Source organism: Pongo abelii, chromosome 7 (assembly GCF_028885655.2).
Source record: "Pongo abelii isolate AG06213 chromosome 7, NHGRI_mPonAbe1-v2.0_pri, whole genome shotgun sequence".
Taxonomy (NCBI): Eukaryota; Metazoa; Chordata; class Mammalia; order Primates; family Hominidae; genus Pongo; species Pongo abelii.
In genome coordinates, this window is record NC_071992.2 from 25,321,375 (window position 1) to 25,343,570 (window position 22,196).

The window sequence follows — 22,196 nt, forward strand, 5'->3', positions numbered from 1 at the left end:
ACCACGCCCGGCTTTTTGTATTTTGTTTAGTGGAGATGGGGTTTCACCGTGTTAGCCAGGATGGTCTCTATCTCCTGACCTCGTGATCCACCCGTCTCGGCCTCCCCAAGTGCTGGGATTACAGGCATGAGCCACCGTGCCTGGCCCCTGGGGGTCTTATAATCACAGTCACCGCTGTGAGAATTGTCATGGCTATGATTTATTTAGGTTTTACAAATTCTGCAGGGACTGGGTTCCACAAACCTTCAGACCTGCTCCTCTTTCCCACCCTACCCCACCCTTTGCGGGGAGCTGCATGGTTCTAAAAAATGGTCCACTGGACTCTGTAACTGAAAAGCCACCTGACAAGCGGCCCACTCTGATGGGTACCAAAGGGCCTTGGAGTATTCTAGCCACAGAGCTGTGTGCAGGCCCAACAGAAGGCCTGGTGGGGCTGAGCCAGGCCCCCCGATGAGCGGCTTTCTACTTTAGGTCCAAGCTTAGAACCTGGCTCTTGGCCAATCTGGGGAAAAATAACTCACTTCCTAAACTACATCTACAAAAATCGCAAAGGCTGAGTACAGCCGGCATCTCAGGCTGAGCTTGCTGCTGTGTTGAGTGGCATGGAGGCACCCCACCGTCTCGCTGCCTCACGTTTCAGGATGGGCCAAACAATGAATTTCTTATTCTTTTAGGAGAGGTCTGATTTTGACAAATTATTTCTAATTTAATATCACAGTGCGTAGCTCTCCTCTCATCAAAGGTCTTCATGATGATTTCAGGGAGAAAAACAAAGAAAAGTGGTACAAACAAAACTGCCCCAGGACCTGGTGCTGGCAGTCAGCTCGTCACCTACATGGGAATCTGCAGTAGGGGTCAGCTGGGGGCCCTCAACCAGCACCCCGCTCCTAAGCATGTCCAGATTTGTCCTCACATCCATGTCCCTTCTGGCAACTTCCTGGTCAACCTCAACCTACCCCTCTGCACAGCCTTGGGTGGGCTGCTGGGGGCAACGAGTGAGCTGGGGCCACGAGTCAGCAGGCAGGCTGGGAAAAGGGGCCTCAGGAGGCTCATTTGGTTGGTCCGAGCCAGAGCCACCACACACAGCCTCTTCCTCAGCTTCATCTCTACTGAGAACCCTGCAGCTCTGCAGCGGCCACCATGGACGTTCTGCAGAAACCAGGCCCACTGGAGTCTGCAGCATGGGGCCAAAGGCAGGCCCAGCATATCCCGTGAGTCACAGAGTGGGGGCAGCTCTGAGCCCTTGGCCAGCACAGGCACATCAGACCCGTTTCCCCTACTCCTCTACCCAGGGCACCACCAACAAGGTCTAGGACAGACAAAAGACTGACTTCCAATGGTCCACACGTGGATTCCGTGGTCTGGCTGCTGGCCTCCCAGGGACCCAACCCTCCTGAGCCAGAGGGGTCCCTCTGGTCCAGTCAGTCCTTCCTCCAGGGACGTAACGAATCTGGCTCTGCCTGAATCATCGATGACAGGGCAAAGGCAAGTGGGGCAGATGGGAGCTCTGGGAAACACGGGAGGAGGGGTCTTGGAAGAGCCCCCGTTCCCAGCGGCTGGGTGCTCACACATGGATGATCTGCTGTCCTCTGACTGTGGCTTATCGGGCTGGTGCTACCATCTGTGGTTGTAAAAGTCCAAAGAGGGCTACGGAAAGGAAAGGTGGGCTGGAAGGAATGTGGAGAATGACCCCAGGACAGGGGAGGAGGAGACTGGCCCCCATCAATCCAGCTCACAGCCAGGAAAAGTGCAGGAAGACAGACAAACAACCCCAACGCGGGCGAAGGACACACCTCCAAGGACCGGAGCTGCAGAGTCCACGTGACAAGGAGACCCAGGATAGACACACTGTGCGGAGGACGCGGTGTCAACCTTGGAAGGGGCCTCCTATGCTTTCCACACCAAATTCCCCCACGGGAGAAACCCAGCCACAAGGCCCGGGAAACCACAGACCGCAAGCCAACTGTGCCCAGCACAGACACCAAGGAATGACAGTGATGCCGGTGACGCCAGGAGGACACGGCCCCTGGATGCATCATTGGCTGTATGATGATTGGTGTGTCTGTAGCCTCCCTCTCGTCAGACTGCAGCCTCGGGGGACACGTAGAACTCTGTCTCCTCGCCCTCAGGGGCCTTGAGCTTACACTTCCCGCAGCACAGCAGTGGTTGAAGCAGCACCACAGACAGCAGCAGCAGTAGCAGCAGGTGAGGAGGCTGCAGAAGACAAACAGGGCCTTGGCCCACCCGCTGGACAGCACGAGGTAGGTGTTCATGTTCTCTTCCCCAAACTGTTCGGCCATGTAGAGCCCCAGCGAGCCGTAGTTGTCGTAGATGTTCCTTTTTGTGGTGTCCGTCAGGATGGCGTGGGCCTTGTTGATCTCCTTAAACTTGTCTGCGGCCTCTGGGTTGTCAGGGTTCTTGTCAAAGTGATATTTCAAGGCAAGTTTCTGATAGGACTTCTTAATGTCATCTGAGGTTGCATTCTTGTCCAGCCCAAGAACGTGGTACAATGATTCCCCAGAGGTAGACAGTGAGCGCTGTCTCTGGTCTGCCCTGTTAGGCTAATCTGCCCGTCCGCCTGCCCTCCAGCCGGCTCCATGGCTCCTGCTTCCCGCTCTGCAGTGCTGCTGGGCAGCGGCCAACACACTCCTCAGCCTGGAGACCCCAGGTGGCAGCCGCAGTGGCGACGGCAGAGGGCGCGGGTGCAGCACTCGCAGTGGCAGCGGAGATGCCGCAATTATTTTAAAATAAAAAAATAGCTGCTCTATGAAAGGGAGATTGATGAGTTGAGTTTCTCTCTTCCTGGGGTTGGGTGGGGACAGGACTGATAAACTGCTGTCCTTATTCAAGGGCCTCAAGGCCCTACCCCCAGAGTAGAGGCTCCCCCGTCCCGAGTTGTCACGTAAAACAAATTCCCACCAGCCAGATGCAGCCTGGGCCCCTGAAAGCTCAGCTCAGGATGTGGGTCTCTCCTAGGGTTGCTGGAGATCTTCAGGGAGATAGGGAGTGGCCTTCTCTCAGCACTTTCTTGCCCAGCCTGCCCCAGCCACAAAAGTCCCCTGTCAGGTTCATTACCACCTTCTCCTATTCCTTTCCTGTGAATGCTTCCGTCAGCAGTTTTTTTGGTAGTGATGATGGTGATGGGTGATAATATAGCTTCCCAAGTTCTTATGACAGGCCAATCATGTTACGCAGAGCATTTCCGAGAATCTCACAATGTTCAGTGTGTACACACCTCATGAGACATGCACAGTTCTCCTCATTTTACGGAGGAGAAAGCTGAGATTTAGAGATAAACTGATTTCCTCCAGATTACATTGACAGTTACTGGCAGATCTGACTGACTAGCTCCAAGTCCTTGCTCTTAACCCTGTCTTGATGTCTTAACCCTCCACTTGAACTCTAGCCTGTAATGCTGTCTTCTCCTTCTGCAGGAACCAGCCCATTATTTAAGGTGGACATGACTTTTTTTTTTTTTTTTTCCCCAGGCTGGAATGCAGTGGTGCGATCTCGATCTCAGCTCATTGCAACCTCTGCCTCCCGGGTTCAAGCAATTCTCCTGCCTCAGCCTGCTGAGTAGCTGGGATTACTGGCATGCGTCACCATGCCTGGCTAATTTTTGTTTGTTTTTGTTTTTTTGTTTTTTTTGAGACTGAGTTTTGCTCTTGTTGCCCAGGCTAGAGTGCAGTGGTGCGATCTCGGCTCACCACAACCTCCACCTCCCGGGTTCAAGCAATTCTTCTGCCTCAGCCTTCCTGAGTAGCTGGAATTACAGGCATGCACCACCATGCCCAGCTAATTTTGTATTTTTAGTAGAGATGGGGTTTCTCCATGTTGGTCAGGCTGGTCTCGAACTCCTGACCTCAGATGATCCGCCCGCCTCGGCCTCCCAAAGTGTTGGGATTACAGGCGTGATCCACTGCGCCTGGACTGTTTTTTTTTTTTTTGAAATGGAGTCTTGCTCTGTCGCCAGGCTGGAGTGCAGTGGTGCGATCTTGGCTCACTGCAACCTCTGCCTCCTGGGCTCAAGTGATTCTCCTGCCTCAGCCTCCCGAGTAGCTGGGACTACAGGCATGCACCACCACACCCAGCTAAGTTTTGTATTTTTAGTAGAGACGGGGTTTCACCATGTTGTCCAGGATGGTCTCGATCTCTTAACCTCGTGATCAGCCCGCCTCGGCCTCCCAATGTGCTAGGGTTATAGGCATGAGTCACTGCGCTGGGCCTAATTTTTTAGTTTTAGTAGAGATGGGGTTTCGCCATGTTGGCCAGGCTGGTCTCAAACCCCTGACCTCAAGTGATCTGCCTGCCTCGGCCTCTCAAAGTGCTGGGATTACCAGCATGAGCCACTGTGCCCGGCTTGGACATGACTTTCTTATATCATTCTCCAGCCATCATTCTCCAGGTACCCTTCTTCCCGTACCTCCCTGAGATCTGGGGCAGCAGTTTCGGTAGCGTGTGTGTGTGTATGTGTGTACACCTCTGTATTTCATATACACACTTCAATTACAGCTTCCCATTATCCACTGAATGGCATTTAAAGGATGAAATTGAAGTGACTTGGACAAAAGTCATAAAGCTTCTGTGCACAAAATACATATTTGTTGTTGTCTGTATAGGTGTCTCGTGGGCAGAAGGTGCCCGACTTTTCCCTGTATCAGCCTGCGGCACCTCAAGGAGTGCCTGGCACGTCACGTGGACTCAATAAAAATTTTCTAAATAAATGAATGAAAGAAAAAACATGAATATTTTAATGATATCAGAATCTTAAAGTTTCAGTTTCTTCATCTGTAAAATAGGTATGATTATTTTCTCTCCCACTAGATTGAAAGCTTCTTAAGGGTGGGGAATGGATTGTATTCCGGGTCATGTCCCTAATACCAGGCGCACTGCTAGGGACATAGGACGTACTCAATCAAAGTCAACTGGCCAAAGTGAATTCCCTGAAACTCCCAGGAGAGGTCTGAGAATGGAAGAAGCAAGGCCTAGAACATGCCCTGGACCCACCTTCCTTCCTTCCTCCCTCCTTCCCTCCCTCCCTGCCTCTCTTTCTCCCTTTCTCCCTTCTTTCCCTTCCTTCCCTTTCTTCCCTTCCCTCCCTTCCCTCCCTTCCTTTCCTTTCTTTCTTTCTTCCTTTCTTTCTTTCTTTATTTGCTTTCTTTCGACGGAGTCTTGCTCTGTTGCCCAGGCTGGAGTGTACTGGTGCAATCTCTGCTCACTGCAACCTTCACCACCTGGGTTCAAGCAATTCTCCTGCCTCAGCCTCCCGAGTAGCTGGGATTACAAGCATCCACCACTGCCCCTGGCTAATTTTAGTATTTTTTTTTTTTTTTTTTTTTTTAGTAGCGACGGAGTTTTACCATGTTGGTCAGGATGGTCTTGAACTCCTGACCTCAGGTGACCCACCTGCCTCAGCCTCCCAAAGTGCTGGGATTACAGGCGTGAGCCCCTGGGCCCAGCTGCCCTGCACATTTCTTAGAGAAGAACATTTTGGTGTTAAATTATTGAAATGAATTGTATTATCTGCCCCCTTACTGCAGAGTCTCATGTGCAAAGTCCAGGGAAAAGTGATCCCTGGAACCCAAAACCAAGCCTTCTGGATCCCAAAGCCAATTTCCTCATTCCTACTGGTTTCCTCTTTATTCTGCCTCCATTAAAATGTCAGATGCCTCCAGTGTGATCATTATCTCACTGCTTATTATCAGGGATAAGCAGAGGTTCACTGAGTGCAGGTAGAAGGCATAGGATTAACACCTGGAAGGGGGCCTGCTTCAGGAGTTGGAAGAAACGCCTGCCAAACCTCACCTGTCAGCCAGGGCCACGTGGCCAGAAGCTGTTTTCTGAGCTCACCTAGGCATTAGCACCTTGGTTGTTGACCCCTGGGAGGGGATTTCTTAAAAGTACCTTGCAACCGTTTTATCCCTCTGCCATTATTTTTTTTCCAGGGGTGAGAGGAGAATTCTGCCCCCATAGCTTGTCAACATCTCTTCAGCTTGGTGGCCCACCCAGTCCACCCAGCAGAGTGGCCTGCCCCACACCAGTGGCTCGCATGGGCCTTCTTATCTCCTTGGCCCAGCTGAATCTTGGTGAGGTGGTAGCGAGTTATGATTTGGGTGTCCTGGAGGAGCCAGCTTCCAGGGTAGCATCAATTGCTGGGAGGGGTCTGTGGTCTGGAAGTCACATGTAGAGGTATGCAGCAAAGCCAGGTCAAGGCAAACACTATTGCCTTGGAGTTGCCTGAAGGGGTAATCTGCGTGGTAGGAGGGTGTGGGAGGAAATGGGAGTAGTGGCCCCGCCCATTTCACCTTGGTGCCAGGGTGGAGTTCACAGACTAATTACAGGTGAAGGAGCTTAAGGCTTTCTGCATTGCTTTCTTCCTCCTCTGTCTGCCTCACCTTCTCCTTCAGAACCACCAGGACCTACAGCAGTCCCATGGTGCTCTCCAGTCTCAGGGGTGGTGGCCAGCGTGGTGTCCCGGTGCTTTACCATGTCTTTCTACTATGTTTTCATTGTTTCTTTTCCTGCCCCATCTTGGTGCCCAGTAAGCCTACCCCCCCATTACAAAAATAACTACAACAAAATTTAATATTGATGAGGCACGTCAGGCATGCAGTATTTTATTACATTGTCAAACCACGTGGATTGGGTATGTCATGCCCATTTTATAGTAGGGGAAATTGAGCCTTGGAGAAATTGAGAAACTTGTCCAAGGCCACCCAGCTGGTAAGTGGCTGGCCAGAGCCCCAACCCACACCTGCCCATGTGGGCCTGCTTCAAGGTCTGGATCACTGTGGCATCTTCCCAACTCAAATCCACCAGTTCTTCATTCCATCAGTCAGCCCTCCCAATCAGCAAGTGACCACAGAATACCACCATGGGCCTGGGCACTTGAGGGGACATGAAAGAAGGCCAAGCCATGGCCTCTGCCCAAGAGGAGCTGAGGAGCTGGCTGAGGAGACAAGACAAACACCCATAGAGCAGTGAGGGAAGAAGCCAGACGGTGCTGAGATGATTCGATTTGCATTTGATGGCTACAAAGCTGGAGTCAGAGACTTAGCTTCACACACATCCCCTGTGTGAATGCTGCCAAGCCACTGCCCTTCTCTAGCTCTCAGTTTCCCTGTCTGCAAAATGAGGGGGTTGTCCTAGAAGATTGTACGTATACAAATCATACTTGCCTGTGATCAAGGGAGCATACCCCTCTTAACGGGAAAGTGGAGAAACTGAGGCCCTGGGATTAAGACTGTCCCAGAAAGTAACTGGAGCAAAGCCAGAAAAGAAAACCAAACCGAGATTTGACCCATAGGAGAAAATCGTTGTGTTGCTAAGAATAGGACTCCACACCCAAGAGCAAGCCCTGTGAGCCCTGGGAGCCCTGTGAGTTGTGGAAGAGACTCACTGACTTCTCAATGCTTTTGTGCCTGACAAAGCCCTGAGGGCGTCATCCTGGTGTGGATTTCCCTTGGTTCTTGGGCACTCAAGGAGAAGCAAATTGGTTGATTCTGATCCTTTCACTGCCAGGGTGCTGCAGGGTACCCTGGGAGCAACCAGGCTCCCATGAGCCATTTCTAAGTCATTTTCCTTAGAAACAGGAAACAGTGTTCAGGTTTGGAAGAGTGACTGAAACGAGACACCGAGAGGTTGGGGGGTTCGAGGATGGGCTTCATCTGTCCGGCTGTTTTTCCTTCAAGGCAACTGGATGCAGATGCACACACAGCTCGCAGTGTGTCCTAAAGAAGGAGGCATTTGTATTGGCTACACAGAGAGGAGATCTAGAGTGGTTTTTTGCATTCTGTTGTTGCAAAGTCCTGTTCTTAGCTGTATTGCCTGTTTCTTCCAGGCTGACACAGGCCTGCTGATCCAGGATGAGTGTGTTTTAAAGTTGGATGAATGTCACTGCCACTCCTTGCCATGTTTCATAACAATAATTGGTTATGGTGCCGGCTTAAATGTGCACAGCATAAAACCACTTCCACAACACTTCACAAACATTTCCTCGACTTGTATGTAATTGGAGCAAGATGGGATATGCTTCATAATGTCCATTTCACAGATAGGGACATTGAAATTCATGATGTTTTTTTCCACCAAAAAAGGTCTGTTCATGATAAAAATCTTTACCTAAATTCTATGGGTGAAGACATTCTCTATCACTTGAGGAACAGACATCCATATAGTACGGGATTGAGAGGTGAAGCCAGCTGGATTTCCTAGGTCGAGTGGGGACTTGGAGAACTTTCTTACAAGAGGATTGTAAAATGCACCAATCAGCGCTCTGTAGCTAGCAAGAGGATTGTAAAATGCACCAATCAGCGCTCTGGAAAACACACCAATCAGTGCTCTGTAGCTAGCAAAAGGATTGTAAAATGCACCAGTCAGAAGGATTCTAAAAGCAGCCACTCTCGGGGAGGATTGAGAAAAGGGCATTCTGATAGGACAGAAACGGAACATGGGAGGGGACAAATAAGAGAATAAAAGTTGGCCACCCCCCCAGCCAGCAGTGGCAACCCACTCGGGCCCCTTCCATGCTGTGGAAACTTTGTTCTTTCACTCTTCACAATAAACCTTGCTAATGCTCACTCTTTGGGTCCGTGCCATCATTAAGAGCTGTAACACTCACCGTGAAGGTCCACGGCTCCATTCTTGAAGTCAGTGAGACCATGAACCCACTGGCAGGAACCAATTCCGGACACAGTATGATACCCAGGTGATAGAGGTGAACTCAAATGACCCTTCCTATCTTCCTAAGTCCCATGATCCCATATTAACTCTTTTCTTTCATCTTGTTTTCCCTCTTTGATCACTTTATACCCAAAGTCATTCTCTACATGAACTTTCACTCTCCACACCAGCTAAAGATCTGGTAGACCCAGGGCTTTCTATACCTAAAACCCTGTTCTCCTCCCAGCTTAGGACAGAAACAATAGGAGGGCGGGCTACATGCACCTTGTCTCTTATAACAGCATAAATTTATATGTGTGAGATGCTCTCAGCTTTTATAAAGTCAAAAAAAAGCTGACAAGCATGACTTCATACTTGAGATCGGGGGTGGGAAGGGCAGTCATTTCTTAAAACACTTACTGTGCCAGGTATTTTGCATAGAGTAACCCATTTATAATCTCAGGGACTGCCCCGCCCGGGAGGTTTTATTACTCCGCAGATGAGTAAAGCAACTTGCCCAAGGTCACTCAGTTAATAAGTCAGATCTGGGATTTCAAAACAGGTCCATGTATTCTTAACCACTACACCCTGCAGCTGTGGAAGAGCGGGACTCGAACTCCAGCTTCCTCACCGTTCATCCAGCACCTTTTTCACGATCAGGGCTCCCCATTCTGAAGTTTATCTTTGTGCTATCTCTAAAAGAAGGCCTTTGTCAGTGCGCACTGCAAATAAGATCAGATGAGCACTGGGGCAGGCTGAATAATGCCTCCCTCCAAAGATGGTCTCATGCTAATCCCTGGAACCTGTGTCTGTTACTTTATATGGCAATAAGGACTTGCAGGTGTGACTAAATTAAAAATCTTGAGATGGGGGACTATCCTGGATTATTTGGGTAGGTTCTAAAGGTAATCACAAGGGTCTTTATAAGAGGGAGGCAAGAAGGTGAAGGAGGAAGTAAGAGGTGTGAGAATGAAAGCAAGAGGTTGCAGTGATGGCAGTCATGGCTGGAGTCCAGGTGCCTCCGGGAACTAGGAGAAAAAGAAAACACTCTCCCCTGGAGTCCCAGGAAGCAATCATCTGGGTGGTTGATTTCTGCTCAGTGAAACTGATTTCTGACTTCTGGCCTCCAGAACTCCAGTAAGAGAATCAGTTTGTTATTTTAAGCCCCCAATTTGTGCTAATTTGTTAGGGTAGCCATAAGAAACCAATATAAGTACTATTTACCTACCCAGGGGATTAAACTATTTAAAGTGCTTAAATGTATCCTTTTGTATGTAAATAACGTCCAGTAATTCACTGTAAGCAGAAGCCATGATTGTTCTTAGGCTGGCTCTTGGGTATTTGAATTAAAATGTATCTTGTTACTCATTAAAGCCAAAGCTATACTACGTCAGGCTTTGCAAGCCTAATTTTTGTTTGTTTGTTAAGACAGAGTCTCCCCCTGCCACCCAGGCTGGATTTGGAGTGCAGTGGTGTGATCTTGGCTCGCTGCAACCTCCGCCTCCTGGGTTCAAGCAATTCTCCTGCCTCAACCTTCCGAATGGCTGGGCCTACAGGCATGCGCCAACGCCCAGCTAATTTTTTGTATTTTTAGTAGAGATGGGGTTTCACCATGTTGGCCAGGCTGGTCTTGAACTAGTGACCTCAGGTGATCCACTTGCCTCGGCCTACCAAAATTCTGGGATTACAGGCGCGAGCCACCTTGCCCGGCCTGCAAGCCTACTTTTTATTGGAGATATGAAAGTTTTGTTCATGTACAGTATTTGAAAGTAAGAAATTTAAAATCTCTATACCAAACGTCTACTAATATTCAATGCATCAGTGAAGGAAATATACTTTAATACATGCGACAAGCACTAATATTCTTAGCAAAGTGGAAAAAATTCATAAATTAATTGGTATCACCTTTGTGGTCAATTCCATTCTGTTGAAGAATTATTCAGTCATATATTTCTGTCTTGAGTAGAGAGGTATACGTAGAAATATATATATCTTTTGGGCACATAATATAATTTATCAACTTCATATGCATTATATATATATCACTTATTCTAAGTTTTGTAACAAGGCAAACGTATCAACTATTAGCTATGGGACCTGGTGTGTAGATGGAAAGAAAGTTTTTCTCATTATTCTCTCAAAAACAGTTAGCATGTGGGTTTCAGCCTCAAAAGATTTCTTGAATGTATTTGTGCTCTTTGGGTAATTTTTGTTCTTGAAAACGATGTTTATTATACATATTATTTTGTTGAAATTACCACTGACTACACAAATTACTATTTATAATAATGACTGTTTTGATTGTAAACTTTGTGCCCATGAACATGGGTTTGAACAATGTATTCCAAAAATCTAATTGACACAGGCTAAGGTGCAAGTCATGGCTATCACTAGGTATTGACCCACGTGCTTTCCAATATGCCTATGAAAGTTTTCACCGGACTTCATTTAATAGTTGGCTAAATGGTAAAGCACAATCAGTAGATCCTGAGAATGGTGTTTACCCTTCTTTTGCTGATGACAGGACCGCCGAGCTTTGCTGAGGCACCATGCTGGGACTTAAAGAAGTATCTTGGCCGGGCGTGGTGGCTCACCCCTATAATCCTAGAACTTTGGGAGGATGAGACAGGAGGATCAATTGAGTCAAGGAGTTCAAGACCAGCCTGGGCAACAGAGTGAGACTCTGTCTCTATAACAAATTTTTAAAAAATTAGTCAGGTATGGTGACATGCATGTATAGTCTCAGCTACTTGGGAGGCTGAGGTGGGAGGATCACTTGAGCTCGGGAGGTGGAGGTTGCAGTGAGCCATGATTGCGCCACTCACTCTAACATAGGTGACAGAGTGAGACCCTGTCTCAAAAAACAAAAACAAACAAACTAAAAGAAGTATCAGCTGCTATACCTCTGGAATGACAACATACACAGAATACAAATGTAAATATAAAACATAGAATATAAATTATGAGTTTTAGTTGAGTAACACTGACTTGGAATTGGAAGAACATTTGCAGACATCAGTAATGGGGGAGTAGAAAAGGTGAGAAAGAAACCTTAGGTCAATTAAGAGAATACACTCTGCAAATTAGGGGTGGATCCTTGGGTTAATCTGCAGCCTGCAGTCGTACCCTGCTAGAAGCAGCTTCGATGCCACTGAAGTTAATCTTGGGTCCCAGTAAATATCTTCTCTCCTCTGTATTATCCACTGTCCAAGACATATGTAAATACTGCCAGATATATTTTTAAAAGGCCCAGGTGCTAGCGTGTATAGGTTGACATTAATGTACTCCCAGAATGCCCAGGCATGGTATGGGGTGGCCACTCTATGGTTCCTGTTTTCTTAGACCGAAGACCACTCCTGTGGAACATTTATTATTAGCCTAGGCCAGTGTGAACAGACGGGGTGCATTTTAGGACTCAGTTTATCTGTTTTGTTTGGGGTTGGTGCTAATTTGGAATAAGCATACCATTCATGATCTGTATCACATAATTTGGTTTAGAATCTGTCACCTTACCTGTTCCAGTCACTCCCTCTGAATTTGGGGACCCCAAGACCAAGTTTTATTCTTCTGTTGTTTCCACCTCCAGTGCTAGGCCCAGAGGGGCGCACCTTAAATCTGAATCAATCCACAAAGCCCAACGGACTCCAGTGGCAGGGTTTGGTGGGATTTTAATAGCAACCTACAAAAGAAAAGTCAGTAAGATAGGGAATAGGAGTGAATTATTCTTTCCTACTCTCCAAATTTTCAGTGTTGCTCTCATTCCATATTCTCGCCTTGAAATCACTGCTAGAGACTTCCCAAGTCCAAAGGGTAAGAAACTACCTTCAAACCGACTTGGGAAATGTTTAGAGCTGCCAGGGTTGTATGTAAAATTTCCATGGCAATAAACCACTGATACTTTTTTGGTTCTATTCCACCTAGGAAAAACAAAGATCCCCAAAGTCCATTTTGCTCCGAGCTCAGTGGACACAGTTCTGTGACTGTCCGGTGCTATGTGGGTCTGTAGAAGGGCCAGTCATGGGCCATCAAGCTACTCACAGCCAACCACACCCAAGTCCAAGCCTGGCTCTGTTCCCATACACAGAGACAGGATGGGGGCTGATGATCTGGCCTGAAGCCTTGCTCTGTGGCCCTGAAAACGGGGCCTATTTCCTTACCTGAAGATCTGGAAGCAGCAATTTGACAAGAGCACCAACTGCTTTGCCATCGCGTCCCAGTGGGTGTCAGTGGGAAGGCCTAACCAAGGCCTCCCTCCAGTGGCTATCACGGAGACGGGCCAGCAGTTCCCCTCCAGGAGCAAGGGACCCTTCTTACCCTTTTGATCACATTTCCCTCTCTTAAAGGTGCACTGCTCTGGGAAGGGATCATGCCTTGGATCCTACAGTCATGGACCATGGGTGAAACAGGGGCTGTTGACTCTTGACTTCCTAGCCATAACTCTGCCCATTGGACCACCCACCCTCCCTGCTGCTGATCTCCTGGCTCACCCATCAAATCCAACTGCTTTATCTAGAAAATACTTTTCTCTCATTCTCATTTCCCTTTGCTTTCCTCACTCACCTCTGTTTTTGTTTCTGTTTTATTTTGTTCCAGACACCCTTGTCAGGGAAGTAGATCAGGGAGGCCCAAGAGATTGGGCCTGGGTGGGCTGCTATCACTTAAGAACACGTCTGCCTCTGGGGCTCCTCCCTAACAGCTGGCCTCTGGAGCTGGGAGATGCAGCTGCCTGGCAGTCTGCAGAGGCAGATTGTGTTGTTACGTGCTGGTCACTGCCTTGAGCCTTAAACCACAGTCAGCAATGAACCTGGAGGCAGGGCATCTCTGGGGATGATCGACCGCATCTGCTCAGGTTCTTACAGGGCAGGGCAGGCAGAGATGTGTGTTTGGAGCCAGAAAGCCTTCCTGCCAACCTGCCATTTCTCAGTTTCCCTATCTGAACCATCTTCATAAAAACAACTTATGGCTCTCAGAGCAGCACATTTGTAAAAACCTGAAAAACATAAAGAAAAACATCACTCACATTTCTCCCATGAACATTTTCCTGTTTTATGTATCTTTTATGTAACTGAATCACATCGCATATACAATTATGTGTTCCATTTTTAAACAATAAGCTTTCCTTGTTTTAAAAGTAATAATACATGTTTATTATGTGTTATTACATAGAAAATTCAGACACAAAAAAGAAAGGAAAAATGACTCCTTATTGCTCCACTGAGAAATAATAAATATGAATATTATTCTGATACATATCTTTCTGGTCTCTTTAACAAGCATAATATACCAAAAGGAAAAAAAAGCTCAGTAGATTCATACTTTACTTACTTTTTTGTAACTTTCCTTTTTCACATAACTCAGTAGGAACAATTTTTTTTTTGAGATGGGGTCTCACTCTGTTGCCCAGGCTGGAGTGCATTGGCACAGTCTCAGCTCACTGCCACCTCCGTCTCCTGGATTCAAGCAATTCTCCTGCCTCAGCCCCCCGAGTAGCTGGGATTACAGGTGTGTGCCACCACACCCAGCTAATTTTTGTATTTTTAGTAGAGACAGGGTTTCACCATGTTGGCCAGGCTGGTCTTGAACTCCTGACGTCAGGCGATCCACCCGCCTTGGCCTACCAAAGTAATTTTTATATCATTAAGTGTTCTCTTGCCTTAATTATGATAGCAACATACAGATGTGCCATATCTTATTCAACCAATGTCCTATCGTTAGACCTTTGGTTTGGCTCTCATTTTTCCCCATCATACACAGGGCTCATTGTAGCTAAATCTTTCAATTCCTCCTGTCCTGCTTCTGAATCCCCTGGGGCTGCCCCATGCATAGATTATGTCCAGACTGCCCCTGACACTGTGCACAAATGTGCTTTGAGAAATATCCACTATACCGTGCACATGTGAGGGGTTATCATTGTTTGTTACTTAATTCAGAGACTTAGTGGTATTGGTAGAAATGGTGTATATATTAAGCAAAGAATAATAATTTTAAACACTACTTACATGGTGCTTCCTATGTGCCAGGTACTGTTCCGGGTGCCTCATGTAATTATATTTTAAATATACTTTTTTTTTTAGAGCAGTTTTAGGTTCACAGCAAAATTGAGCAGAAAGCATAAGGTTTCTATTCACTCCTGACTCCTGCACAGGCATAGTCTCCCAAACTATCAACAGTCTCCTCCAGAGTGGTGCATTTGTTACAATCAATGAACCTTTATCAACACATCATTATCACCCATAGTTTACATTAGAGTTCACCCTAGGCGTACATGTTCAATGGGATTGGACAAATACATAACGACATGTACCCACACTGATCGTATCACACAGAGTAGTTTCAGTGCCCTAAAAATCCTCCCAGATTCACCTCTTCATCCCTCCCTCCGTCCTAACCCCTGACAACCACTGATCTTTTTGTTTGTCTTCAGAGTTTTGCCTTTTCTGGAATGTCATATAGTTGGGATCATACAGTATGTAGCCTTTGCAGATTGGCTTCTTTCACCTAATTATATGCATTTCAGTTTCTTTTATCCCTTTTCGTGACTCGATATCTCATTTAGTTTTGGCACCGGATAATATTCCATTGTCTGGATGTTCCACTGCTTCACATGATTTCAATGTATTTTAATCCTATGGCAACCCAACGAGTAAGCACTATTAATTAATTTAGCTTTTAGATGAGGGCACTGAAGCACAGAGAGGTGAAGCATCTTACTCAAGGTCACAGACCTAGGAAGGGGTGGAGCTCAGATTCTGTTTACATCAGTCTGGCTTCAGAGTTTACACCTCTCTTAAGTAGCCAGTGCCCCTGAGAGCAAGGTACTGGGAAATGGGGGGAGGAGTGGAACCATGGGGTGCGTAGGCAGGAGGAAAGATTTTGGTGTTCCTGTGGAATGATGTTGTATAGAGGGCTGACCGTCATCTCAAAGGAGCTCAGCAGCCTCGAGTCTTTGTCTCAAAGATCCTGGCATGGAGGATTTAAAACTAAAGTTACTATCTTTTGGAGACGCACACTGTAGATTTAAGGATAAAGTGACATGACCTGTTTTGTTTGCTTCAAAATAATTCTTTTGTGGGGAGCAGTAATGAATGAATTAAGTTCTAGGGATACCTAATCAGCCACGAGTTGAGTTTGTTGGAACTGAGTGGTGAATATATGCAGGTTCTCTCTTCTCTTGTATTTGGCTACATTTTTCCATGCTAAAATGTTAAAATAAAAAAAAGGAGGGGAGGCATATTGTACCACTGGGTAGTTTATGAATGCCTTTTGCAGAGATATTCCAATCCAGAGTGTAAAGATTCAGAGTAGAGTAGAAAGACACACCCAACTCTACTGCAGCATTCGAAAAAGCTTTGCTAGTTTCAGTTAGTTTGGGGAAACATCCCTTAAGGGCCCAGCTTCTCCTAAGGAACTTGCGGAGTGAGCACGATAAATGCATTCATTCATTCAAGAACGGTTGTTTTTCATCTTGAGCCACAGGGTGAGCCATGAGAGATGCAGCTGAGTTTTGAGAGGTGAGACAGGTACAGGCGAAAAGTTACCTAACAGTAAGGTAACTGCTCAGCAGTGCTCTCAAGCCATAGAGGAGGCTGAGCTGGGAAGGGAAGGGGGCTTGGAGTGTGACTGGTTCTCAACTCTGCCCCCTGCCCAGGGCTTCCTGGAGTTCGGGGAGGAAAGAGAGGTAAGATGCCCAGAGCAGATCCTTCCCCCAGTCACATCTTTGCATTGGAGAGTCATGGGCTGAGGCCCACCCAGCTGAGCCTGGGTCCCAGGCAGGATGCAGGGTGCTAACACCCTTCCCACCCCACCCATCTATTTTTATAACCCTGGCCTTGTGCTCCACTGTACACTTTGCAAAAGGAGACCTTCCTTCCAGCTGGATGAACCAAAGAAAGAGAGAGAAAGCACCTCTCCAACACCTTCTTGCTGCCTTATTTGTGGGCAAAAGACAAAGCAGGCCATTTTGTATTTCTTCTGTGACTGAATTTACCAGGAAGTATAGCAGTGTAAGGAGATATAGGCAATCAATTCCAAAATGATTTTTACATTCTAGAAGAGAGATTATAGAAAACAAATCCTCCCCAAAAGGTGAAGGGGGCTGGGCCCAATGACAATGAACTTGTTGAAGAAACTTCTATGTGGCTGGGGAAGATCCTGGCACTGTTAGGCCTCCCATGCTCCTCTCCTGCCAACAGAAGCTCCATGAGCTTCCACCCACCTCCATCCCCTCCTCCCTCCCACCAAAGCCAGAGTTTAGTTCCTAACACAGCTCGCTGTGATCTATGCCAGGGATTGAGGGTAACAACAACAACAACAGAAACAACAATATTGAGATGCATAGCTCTATAAGTAAGCCTCCTTCTGGATTTCAAGCAAAGCTGATTTGCTAATATTCCTGATCTTTCCAGTCTGGAGGCAGCAGGAGAGGGCAGATCAGATGCAGCTAGGGAGGCTGCAATTTCCAATTTCTTAATCTGCTCCCTCTGCTGTGGTCTACTCAGGCCTCTAGGTCTAACACTGGACTCACCACAGCCTCCTGCCCAGGTACACAACCAGCCTGGCTGCTGACAGCATTTGCTTTGTTGGGTAGGGAGGAGCACCCGGGAGTTAGGCTGTCTGTACTGTGGACTAGAAAGAAGCTGCCAGGAGGGCCCTGGCTAAAGCTCTCCAGGACCTGAGGATACTAGGCGCAGAGTAACTGGGATCTTGAGTGTTAACTTCCAATTTGCATGGCTGGGTATGCACATTGGCATACACAAGACAGAAATTTAAGCAGTTTAAGCTGTCACAGCTCCCAACGAATCCTGAGAAACAGGAAGCAAGACTGACAAGTGGCTGAGGCACGATTATCACATGCTGTCTGCCAGTGCAGAGACTGGTGGCTGGAACAAGACACCCTAAGAGTGACACATGCATGGGTTTCTTCTTGATGGGCAGCCACCCGCCTTCCCTAGGCATGGAAACTTTCACAGCACTCATAATTACACAATTATGATTTTTCACTTTTACATCGAAGGGGCTTTCCTTTTCTGTCCTTGGCTTTGAAGACTTCTCCCACTGAAACCCGTGGCTCATGCCTGTAATCCCAGCACTTTGGGAAGCCGAGGTGGGTGGATCACTTGAGGTCAGAAGCTCGAGACCAGCCTGGCCAACATGGTGAAACCTCGTCTCTACTGAAAATACAAAAATTAGCCAGGCGTGGTGGCAAGCGCTTCTAATCTCAGCTACTCTGGAGGCTGAGGCAGGAGACTCACTTGAGCCCCGGAGGTGGAGGTTGCAGTGAGCTGAGATCGCATCACTGCACTCCAGCATGGGCAACAGAGCCAGACTCTATCTCAAAAAAAAAAAAAAAAGAAGTAGCTGGGATTTGGGATTACAGGCACCTGCGACCACACCCAGCTAATTTTTTTGTATTGTTAGTAGTGATGGGGTTTCCCCATGTTGGCCAGGCTGGTTTCAAACTCCTGACCTCAGTGATCCACCTGCCTTGGCCTCCCAAAGTGTTGGGATTACAGGCGTGAGCCACTGCACCCGGCCAGGAGTTCATTTTTACCTATGAAATTTGGTCTCTAGTTTATGTGAAAAAAGCGAAAGCTGTTTTGTTGACAAGGCCAAATAGTAGCTAAAGCCCAAGTCTTTCATCTCAGAGAGGAATGTAACCTTAGAAGCATTCATTTAAAAAATGCAAAGTGAGGGATGAGATTCTCTCAATTTAGTTCACAGCTCAGATGGAATCTGGAGAATGATGTTAACTTCTGAGTTGCACCTTTAAAATAAATATTGGCTATTTTGCAAGGTTTCCAGAGGAGACACCAGGGCTTGAGAGGTCTAGAACTATGTCCTAAGAAAATAAGGAATCAGGAGCAATAAGCCTGTGAAAGATAAAACCGAACAGGGAAGATAAGAGCCACCCTCAAATCAGTGAAGGCCTCTGATGATTCTAAAGGCACAATCAGGGCTAAAATCAGGGGCAGGTGGAGGTGGGATACTGGGAGGGAGAATCTGACTTTCTAAACTAGCAAAAACTTTCTAATAATTAGAGCTATTTAAACACAAAAAGAATTCAATGACATAGTGTCAGGGGTCACCTAAGGCAGTAGCCAGGCAGAGGCTGTATGGCCACCCCCAGGAGAACTGCTGGAGGGGGATTCCTGCACTGGGAGGGAGATGAACTCTAAGAATCTGGTATTCTGTAATTCTCTGAAATACAAGTTCTGTACACCATAAATGAGACCTATTTTAGAGGATATACTAAAAAATGTCAGTGGCTTCTTAGAAACATTTAGAATTTGTGTTTGTTTACAAAAGCGAAAAAAGAGTAAAAGTGCACAAAAACTATGAATAATTCTTCTAGGTTCCTTCGGGCATTTTAATTTCATGTGTCTTTGTGTTGCTCTTAATTTCAGATCCTGTGTTTTGTTTCACCTTTACTCATATTTTCGTTAGCTCTCATCCATGCCTTTCACTTAGAAGGTTCTAATTTGTGCCTTGGGTGGTAGGGCTTTGGAATCCACTGGAGGAGTTTCAGGTCTGGCTGTTTGTAAAATGGCTAGAGCAAGAGTCCATTAATATTTTACCTAGTTCGGTATGTATTTCCTTATACTTTTTTCTCCAACCATCATCTTCTGGTCAAGTTTCGCCTGACAACATTTGAGTTTAAGAAAAAAATTTTAAACTTGTTTTTGTTTTTTAAAAACTTATTTTTTTATTTTTAGAGACAGGGTTTTGCTCTCTTGCCCAGAGTGGAGTGCAGTGGTTCCATCATAGCTCACTGCAGCCTTGAACTTCTGGGCTCAAGTGATCCTCCTGTCTCAATATCCAGAGTAGCTGGGATTACAGGTATGCACCACCACCCCTGACTAAAAGAAAAAATATTAATTATATGAAAATGCTCATAATATTACAAGTAAAGAAAAAAAGTAGCATTGCTAGAATGATTCTGGAAGAATGAACATGCAGGTACAACCAAACTAATGTAGAAACCAAAAAAAAAAAAGAAAAGAAAAGAAATAATGAGGACTTTCCGTAATACCAGAAACGATATATACCATAATTCCAATAATTAACATAATGCTGGCAAAAGAATATACATCAATTAAAACAGAAGAGGAAAGCCCACAAACAGATTCAATGCAGTATAAAATTGAAAGTCTCTGCTGGGCATGGTGGCTCATGCCTGTAATCTTAGCACCTTGGGAAGCCAAGGCAGGAGGATTGCTTGAGCTCATGAGTTTGAGACCAGCTTGGGCAACATAGCGAAACTCCATCTCTACAAAAATTACAAGAATTAGCCAGGTGTGTTGGCATGCGCCTGTAGTTCCAGCTACTTGGGAGACTAAGGTAAGAGAGGATTGCTTGCACCTGGGAGGTCAAAGCTGCCGTGAGCAGTGACCACGCCGCTGACTCCAGCCTGGGCAACAGAGCAAAATCCTGTCTCAGAAGAAAAAAAAAAAAGTCTCATTTAAAATCACTAAGAAAAAAGATGGCTTATTTATGAAATGGTGAACTTTTTGGATTTAAAAAAAAGAAGTAGAGGCCCACTTTAGCCTTTAGACTAGAATAAATCTCAAAAATAAAACCATGGAAATGTTGAGGAAAAGTACAGGTGAACATTTATGTAATCTTTGGGTAAAAGGTACTAAAAAAAAAAAAAAAAACGCTGAAGACAGAATCTGAAATGAAAAACATTGATATTTTTAACTAAAAAATGTCTGTATGTAAAAAACACAATAAATGTGAAGTCAACTGGCAAAGTAGGAAGGAAAATATTAATATTACCAACATACAGGGAAAAGGGTTAATATAATAGATAAGAGGCTCTTAGTAATCATAAGAGAAAGAGGAATGCCTCAGTAGAAGACAGAGCAAACCAGGTAAATGGTAAATCAACCAAGAAGAAATACAAGTGTTGCCTATAATCCCAGCACTTTGGGAGGCCCAGATGGGCGGATCACTTGAGGCCAGGAGTTTGAGACCAGCCTGACCAACATGGTGAAACCCCGTTTCTACTAAAAATACAAAAATTAGCCGGGCGTGGTGGTGCTTGCCTGTAATCCCAGCTACTAGGGAAGCTGAGGCATGAGAATCGCTTGAGCCTGGGAGGTGGAGATTGTAGTGATCCGGGGTCATGCCACTGCACACTGCACTCTGGCCTGGGTGACAGAGCAAGACTGCATCTCAAAAAAAACAAAAACAAAAACAAAAACAAAGACAGAGTGAGACTGCATCTCAAAAAAAATAACAAAATAAAATAGAAATACGAATGTTCAGTGAACATACAGCAATTCAGCCTTGTTACTGATGAAAAATTAAAGCTATGAGAGACTATCTTCGGTCTCTACAATGGACAATGTATTTTTGTTTAATATAAGCTTCTAGTATTGGCTTCAGTTTGAGGAAGCAGACGCTGTCATGTACTGATGTGTATGTGTGAATTGACGTAGTCTTTTTGGAGGTACATTTGGCAACATAGCTCAGAAACAGAAAACATTCAGACTCTTTCACAAATGAAGTCCACTTATGGGAAATGTTTTTCCAAAGAAATAATTAGGGCCGTGTGTCAGGGTTTAGCTGTAAGAATGTTTGCTACAGTATCGCTTTTAATGAGCGGAAACTGGAACCAATCTAAATGTTTAAGAATATTGATGGGTTCCATACATTTTGCCATGTCCATAAACTGTAGTACTATGCAGTATTAAAAATGTCATGGAGGAATATTTAACGGAACGACGTTCATGTTGTTGAAATAACTGTCATTTATTTATTTTATTTGATTTTTTTTAAAGGGTATACACTTTCAGTAAAAGAAATTGAGACTAAGTCTAGAATGTTAAAGAACTGAAGCAAATTTGGGGCTCCCGAGTGCCTTGGTTTCTCCTTGATCTACCCCCTAAGCACTCAGCTTTTGGCCTGGGGAACTTCTCTAGACAAGCACTGGGTTTTGTGGGCTCTGTGACAGTGTAAAGGCCCACTAGGGCTGGAAGAATTGGTTGAGGTGTGCAGTATGGCAGCTGGTGGCATTCCTGGGAACTGATCACTATCAGATGGCTTCTGTTCCAGCTCCTCTAGACCTGGCACTGTGCAAGGTACTGAACTGTGAATCAAGTTCAATACAATTGCGATCCCACCGTCTGGTTTCCAATAAACATAAGTTCCAGGCACAGGTGCCCAAGAACTGGCCAATAACACCATGGTATTGAGAAACTCTCAGTCTTCTGGAACAGGCTCTGTTTTCTTCTCTGCTTCTCTTCCCTATTTCCCTCCCCTCTCCTCCCCATCCCCCACCTGCAGATAGGCCTGAAACTAATACAGTTTTCAAGAGGAGAGCCTTTTTTTTTTTTAAGAAAAAAAAAAAGAGTTTAAAATTCAGAAATCAAAGACCAGGTGTGGTGGCTCATGCCTCTAATCTCAGTACTTTGGGAGGCCGAGGTGGGTGGATCACGAGGTCAAGAGATCAAGACCATCCTGACCAACATGGTGAAACCCCATCTCTACTAAAAAAAAAAATACAAAAAAAAAAAAAACAAAAAAACTGTTCG

The 22,196-nt window shown here is 46.0% G+C and overlaps 1 long non-coding RNA gene across 1 annotated transcript; it reads right to left on the reverse strand.

Moving 5' to 3' along the window:
- Window positions 1-11,244: 11,244 nt before the first annotated feature.
- Window positions 11,245-14,272, reverse strand: LOC129060926 (uncharacterized). Its single transcript, XR_008527824.2, has 3 exons — window positions 13,987-14,272; window positions 13,222-13,651; window positions 11,245-12,340 (listed from the first exon to the last, which is right to left on the reverse strand). It is a non-coding gene; the product is annotated as an uncharacterized LOC129060926 (long non-coding RNA).
- Between the last annotated feature and the right edge of the window lie 7,924 nt (window positions 14,273-22,196).